The 6,116-nt window shown below is 44.7% G+C and overlaps 1 pseudogene across 1 annotated transcript; it reads left to right on the top strand.

Moving 5' to 3' along the window:
- The first annotated feature begins 4,832 nt into the window (after nucleotides 1-4,832).
- Nucleotides 4,833-5,521, top strand: LOC308513489 (vesicle transport through interaction with t-SNAREs homolog 1B-like; annotated as a pseudogene). Its single transcript has one exon. The product of its transcript is annotated as a vesicle transport through interaction with t-SNAREs homolog 1B-like (transcript).
- The last annotated feature ends 595 nt before the right edge of the window (nucleotides 5,522-6,116 follow it).

Below are 6,116 nucleotides of genomic sequence, written 5' to 3'. Positions count from 1 at the left end.
CCCGCCCCCTCCCCCCACTCATGCTCTCATCCCCCTGTTGTCTGTGTCCATTGGTTTGGCTTATATGCATGCATACAAGTCCTTTGGTTGATCTCTCCCCCTTACCCCCTTCCTCCCCTACTTTCCCTCTGGGGATTGATAGTCTGATCGCTATTTCTCTGTCTTCATTGATGTTTTTATCTCTCTGTCCCTCACCCTTCCTCTCTCTCTAAGTTCAATAAAAACAAATTTTAAAAATTGTTACAAAAGAGCCCCAAAATATATGAAGCAAAAATTGATAAAAATGAACGGAGAAATATATTGTTCTACAATAATAGTTGGAGACTTCAGAACCCACTTTCAATAGTTGATTGAAAAACTAGGAAGAATAATAAGGAAATAGGTCATGTAAACCAATGAGACATAAAACACATATGTAGAACATTTCACACAATAACAATAGAATACATATTTTTTAAATGCACATGGAACATATTCCAACATACTTCATATGTTAGGTCACAAAGCAATTTGCAGTAAATTTAAGATAATTGAAATCAGCCCAGCCAGTTTTGTTCAGTGGATAGAGGGTTGGCCTGCAGACCAAAGAGTTCCAGGTTTGATCCCAGTCAAGGGCACGTTCCTTATTTGCAGGCTTCTCGGGCCCTGGCCCTGGTCAGAGGCAACCAATCGATGTGTTTCTCTCACCTCGATGTTTCTCTCTGTCTTTCCCTCTCTCTTCCACGCTCCCTAAAAATCAATGGAAAAATATCCTCGGGTGAAGATTAACCAAAAAAAAAAAAAGGGAAAAAAAAGGAATGAAATGATAAAAAAAAAAAAAGATAATTGAAATCATACAAAGTATCTCCTCTGACCTCAATGGAATAAAGCTAGAAATCAGTTAACAGAAGAAAAACTGGAAAAATAGCAATATGTGAAAATTAAAACACACTTAAAAATCTTATGGGTCAAAGAAGAATTCACAAGTGTAATTAGAAAATACTTTGAAATGAATGAAAACAAAAACTTATAGGATGCAGTGAAAGTGTTCAGAGGGAAATTTATAGCTCTAAATGCCTTTGTTTAAAAAAAGGAAGATTCCCAAATCACAACTTAACTTTACACTTTAAGAACTAAAAAAAAAGGCTGGTTGGTGTTGCTCAGTGATTAGAACATTGGCCTATGCACCAAAGGGCCAAGGGCACATATGTCAGTTGCAGGTTTGATCACTGGCCCCGTAGGGGTACTTGCAGGAGGCAACCAATCGATGTGTCTCTCTCACATTGATCTCTCTCTCTCTCTATTTTCTCTCTCTCTCCTCCCTTCCCCCTCCCTCCCCTTCTACTCCCTAAAAAAAATCAATAGAAAAAATATGCTTGGGTGAGGATTAACAACAACAAAACTAAAATAGAAGAGCAAACTAAATCCAAAGACAGCAAAAAGAACAGATAATTATTAGAGCAGAGATATATGAAACAGAGAACAGAAAAACAATCAACTAAATCAAAAGTTGGTTTGTAGAAAACATCAACAGGTCCTAGCTGGGTGTCTCAGGTGGTTAGAACATTGTCCTGATAAACCAAGGTTTTGGATTAAATCCCCAGTCAGGGCATATACAAGAAACAACTAACTAATGCATAAATAAGTGGAACAACAAATCCATGTTTCTCTATCTATCTATCTATCTCCCTCCTCCCTCTTTCAAATCAATGAATAAAAATTTTTAATTTAATTTTAAAAAAGAAGTAGTGTGGCCTAAGACAATGTACAGCTGCTGTGTTGTGGAATTGTGCACCTGAAATCTGTTACCCAGTGTCATCCCAATAAATTCAATAAAAAAAAAATAGTGTGGCCACTTAGCAAGAGGTTTGAGGTACTTGGAGGCCAGATGCTGAATGTTTCAGATATTTTAGAAAAGTCTGAAGCATTGTGGGAAACTAATATAGGGTTAAGCCTCGGACTGACCTGTTGGCAAAGCCACAAACAAGTCCCAGCTTAGAGGGCACAGTCCTCTTAGCATAATTAGGCTTGACCTTATAACACTCCCTAGATCTTATCTGGGAAGCTAATGGGCTGAGGAAGTGCAGGAAGTGTAACCATGGTCAAAACAAGTGAAACTCACAAGAACTGTGTAACTATGGTAACCACTACCTTGTTTACCTCTCACTATAAAAAGCTTTGTGAGGCCTGAGCACAGTGGAAGTCCTTCTCCTTGAGTTGGACTTGCTCGCCTGGTCCCGCAATATTCCCAAATTATCTCCTGTCTTTTCTTTTTCATTTGTGTGCGGCTCGACTTCCAGACCCGAACCCTGAACCACGCGGGACATGGAGGGAAAACTTATGACAAGCATGAGGCAAGAGAGGCCATTTGTGTATATGAAAAAGCCACTTGAAACGGCTTGAGTAGGCCTGAAAGTTGGGTGCAGTGGGGTTTCAGGGCAGGGTGAACAGTGTGAGCAGGTTAATGAAGACTCAGATATGGCCTGTCTGCTGGCTCTGGGAGGAGTCAGGTCTCAGAAAAGGAATAATGGCCTCTGCCAGCACTTTTATCCGGCAGAGTTACCCCCAAGCTCCTGCCCTTCAGCCAGACCAGCAGTTCCTCTCCATATGATTCTGGTTCCTTTCAAGTTGCTGCCCCACCACTACAGAATATCTACTTCACAAGCTCAGAGGGAGTGAGCCTGAGTAGTTACCAGTGGCAGCCAGCCTTGGTTCGCAGCTTGGCCTTTCCTGGACACCTCTGACCCCAGCCATCTGCAGATCACTCTGTAGCTTGTGCCTAGTGACTGACTTAGCTCTTCCTGGGAGTCAGGGTATCCAATGGACAGCTGCAGACGCCAGATTACAACCCTACCACCTCCACAAGCGACAAACTTAGGGGGCAGACTTGGTGAGCACCAAAGCCTCACCGAAGCAAGTGGTGCTCCAGAGGGGTGTCTCTTGCACAGCAGCATCTCTGCTATAGTTGCAGCTGGTCCTCACAGCCAACTGGCATGGGGTTTGAAGGGACAGAACGGAACTGATAGCTGTGTCCCTAACTCCTCTCCCAGGAAAGCCACAGAATATATCAGTTACTCAGCCTGCCCTTATCTCAGCCAATGGGAAAGCAAGGGAAACTAGCCCCCGGCCCTCACTCAACCAACCGGAATCAACCAAGTGCCTCCACCCCCCTCCCCAAGCCCTATAAATTCTTTGTTCTCTTGGGACTCGGGGCTCTCTCGCATCCTGCCACTGCACCAGTGGAGGCAGAGGGACCAAGCTAGCTTGAATAAAGACTCTTTGCTTTTGCATCGGACTTGGCTCCCTAGTGGTCTGTCTTAGGGGATTTTGAAATCTGGGCATAACAGGTTCAATCCCCCAAGTGATGCCAACAGCAATCAAGGCTCAACTACAAGAGGACAGTGCACACAGCCCACACAGGAGCACACCTGGAGCACCCAGCTCGAGTGACTGGGGAGGCTGTGCCACTGGGCTCTATAGGACACCTACTACACAAGGTCATCCTACCAAGTCCAAGAGATGTTGCAGCTCTACCTAATACATAGAAACAAACATAGGGAAGCAGTCAAATGCACAAAGGAACATGTCCCAAATGACAGAACAGGAAAAATTTCCAGGAAAAGAACTAAATGAAATGGAGACAACCTACCAGATACAGAGTTCAAAATAACAGTTTTAAGGATGCTCAAAAAACTTAGTGACAACTTCAACAACATGAAAAAGAACATAAAAACCATAAAAAGGAACCAGTCAGAAATGAAGGATATAATAACTGGAATGAAGAATATTTATAAGGAATCAGCAGTAGAGTAGATGATGCCAAGAATCAAATCAGCAATCCTATACAATAAAAGTGTAATATGCAAATTGACTGAATAGCCTAACAACCAGTCGCTATGATGTTCACTGACCACCAGGGGGCAGATGCTCAATGCAGGAGCTGCTCCCTGGTGGTCAGTGTGCTTCCCCAGGGGGAGCGCCACTCAGCCAGAGCCGGGTTCACAGCTGGCACCAGCGGCGGTGGTGGGAGCCTCTCTCACCTCCACTGTAGGTGGGTGGTAAGGAGCAAGGGGTCCTGGACTGCAAGAGCGCCGTCTGCAAATGGATGTCTGACTGCCAGCAGGTGGACATCCCCTCAGGGGTCCCGGACTGTGAGAGGGCACAGGCCAGGCTAAGGGTCCCCTCCCCCCCCCAGAGTGCATGAATCTCGTGCACCGGGCCTCTAGTTTAGAATATAAGGCAGGGGTCCTCACACTTTTTAAACAGGGGGCCAGTTCACTGTCCCTCAGACCGTTGGAGAGCCGGACTATAGTTTAAAGAAAAACTATGAACAAATTCCTATGCACACTGCACATACCTTATTTTGAAGTAAAAAAACAAAATGGGAACAAATACAATATTTGTATTTGCATGTGGCCCGCGGGCCATAGTTTGAGGACCCCTGATATAAGGAATCATAAAACACCCAATCAGAAGAGCAAAAAGAAAAAAGAATCCAAAAATATGAAGATAGTATAAAGAGCATCTGGGACAACTTGAAGCATACCAACATTTGCATAATAGGGGTGCCAGAAAAAGAAGAGAGGGAGCAAAAAATTGAAAACCTATTTGAAGAAATAATGACAGAAATCTTCCCCTACCTGATGAAAGAAATAGACAAGTCCAGGAAGCACAGATAATCCCAAACAACAGGAACCAAAGAGGTCCACACCAAGACACATCCTAATTAACAACTGGGAAGCCATGGTGTTGGTTGCTCTGATGCCTGCAGACCTGGGCAGCTGACCACAGGGGTAGGAGCAGGCCCCAGATCCCAGAATCTAGGCAGCTGCTGCTGGAGCAAGGCCTGCACCATGGCCACCTCCGCCGCCTTCTTGGAGCATTTTGAGAAACTGCAGGAGATCTTCTGCAGCCTCCCTGAAGACCTATGAGGGGTGCTGGAGTGGCTCTTGGGGACTGGGGGAACAGAAGAGAAGAATAAATTGGTCAGAGATTTTGATGAGAAGCAACAGGAAGCAAATGAAATACTGGCAGAGATGGAACTACATTATGCACCTCTATCTTTTCATTACCCTATGATGTCTAAGCTTTGAAACTACTGGAAGGAACTTGCCAAACTCCACTGGGAAGTGAGAAGCACACCTTTGACAGCCACATATGGGGGCTGAGGAGACATGAAATATGGCACATACACTGTAGAGAATAAGAACATGAATCAGCTACAGTCTAAGAGGGTGTTGCTTTTGCAAGGCACTGACAGCCTGAACCAGGCCACCCAGAGTATTGAGCATTCTCATCAGATTGCCACAGAGACTGACCAGATTGGCTCAGAAATTATAGAAGAGCTGGGGGAGCAAAGTGACCAGTTGGAACATACCAAGAATAGACTGGTAAACACAAATGAAAACTTGAGCAAAAGCCAAAAGATTCTCTGGTTAATGTCCAGACAAATGACAACTAACAAGTTTCTGCTTTCCATTGTTATATTACTGGAGCCATCCTGGGAGACCTGATTTATTACAAATTCTTTCGCAAGCATTGAACTTCCTACACGGAAGGGTGTGTGGACCAGAACTTTAAGCCTGAGAATGAATGGTGTTAGAGATGTGGAATAAGCATATTGCTGCTGTGAGCTGTTCTAGAATGCACTGTGTAGACACTGCAGAAAGAGGAGGAAGACTGAAAACCAGTTAATGTGAAGGAACAGCAACAAGACCAGTGTGATATACCAAGGCAATAAATGCTGTTTATGACTTCTTAAAAAATCTACACTAATAAAAGAGAAAGATGCAAATTGAATGTACCTTTGTGACACCCACCAGCCAATCAGGAGTGAGTATGCAAATTAACCTCATGGTAGCTTTGCACTGTGGTAGCCACAAAGCCCCCCATGCCTGGCAGACAGAGAGTGGACAGCAGGGTGTGGCGGCTCTGTTCATGTGGTGGTGGTGGCAAGAGACAGAGAGCAGAAAGAGACAGAGAGCAGACAGCTGGTAGGGGAGCAGTTAGGGGCAATCAGGCCCAGCAGAAAGAGACAGAGAGCAGACAGCAGGGCATGGTGGCTTCTTTGCAAAGCGGTGGTGACAAAGCCCCCATGCCTGGCAGACAGAGAGTGGACAGCAGGGCATGGCGGCTTC

The sequence above is a fragment of the Myotis nattereri genome (assembly GCF_964212035.1).
Source record: "Myotis nattereri genome assembly, chromosome: 2".
Classification (NCBI taxonomy): Eukaryota; Metazoa; Chordata; class Mammalia; order Chiroptera; family Vespertilionidae; genus Myotis; species Myotis nattereri.
The sequence above is the reverse complement of the archived record's forward strand: the minus strand, read 5'-3'. Positions and strand labels throughout refer to the sequence as shown.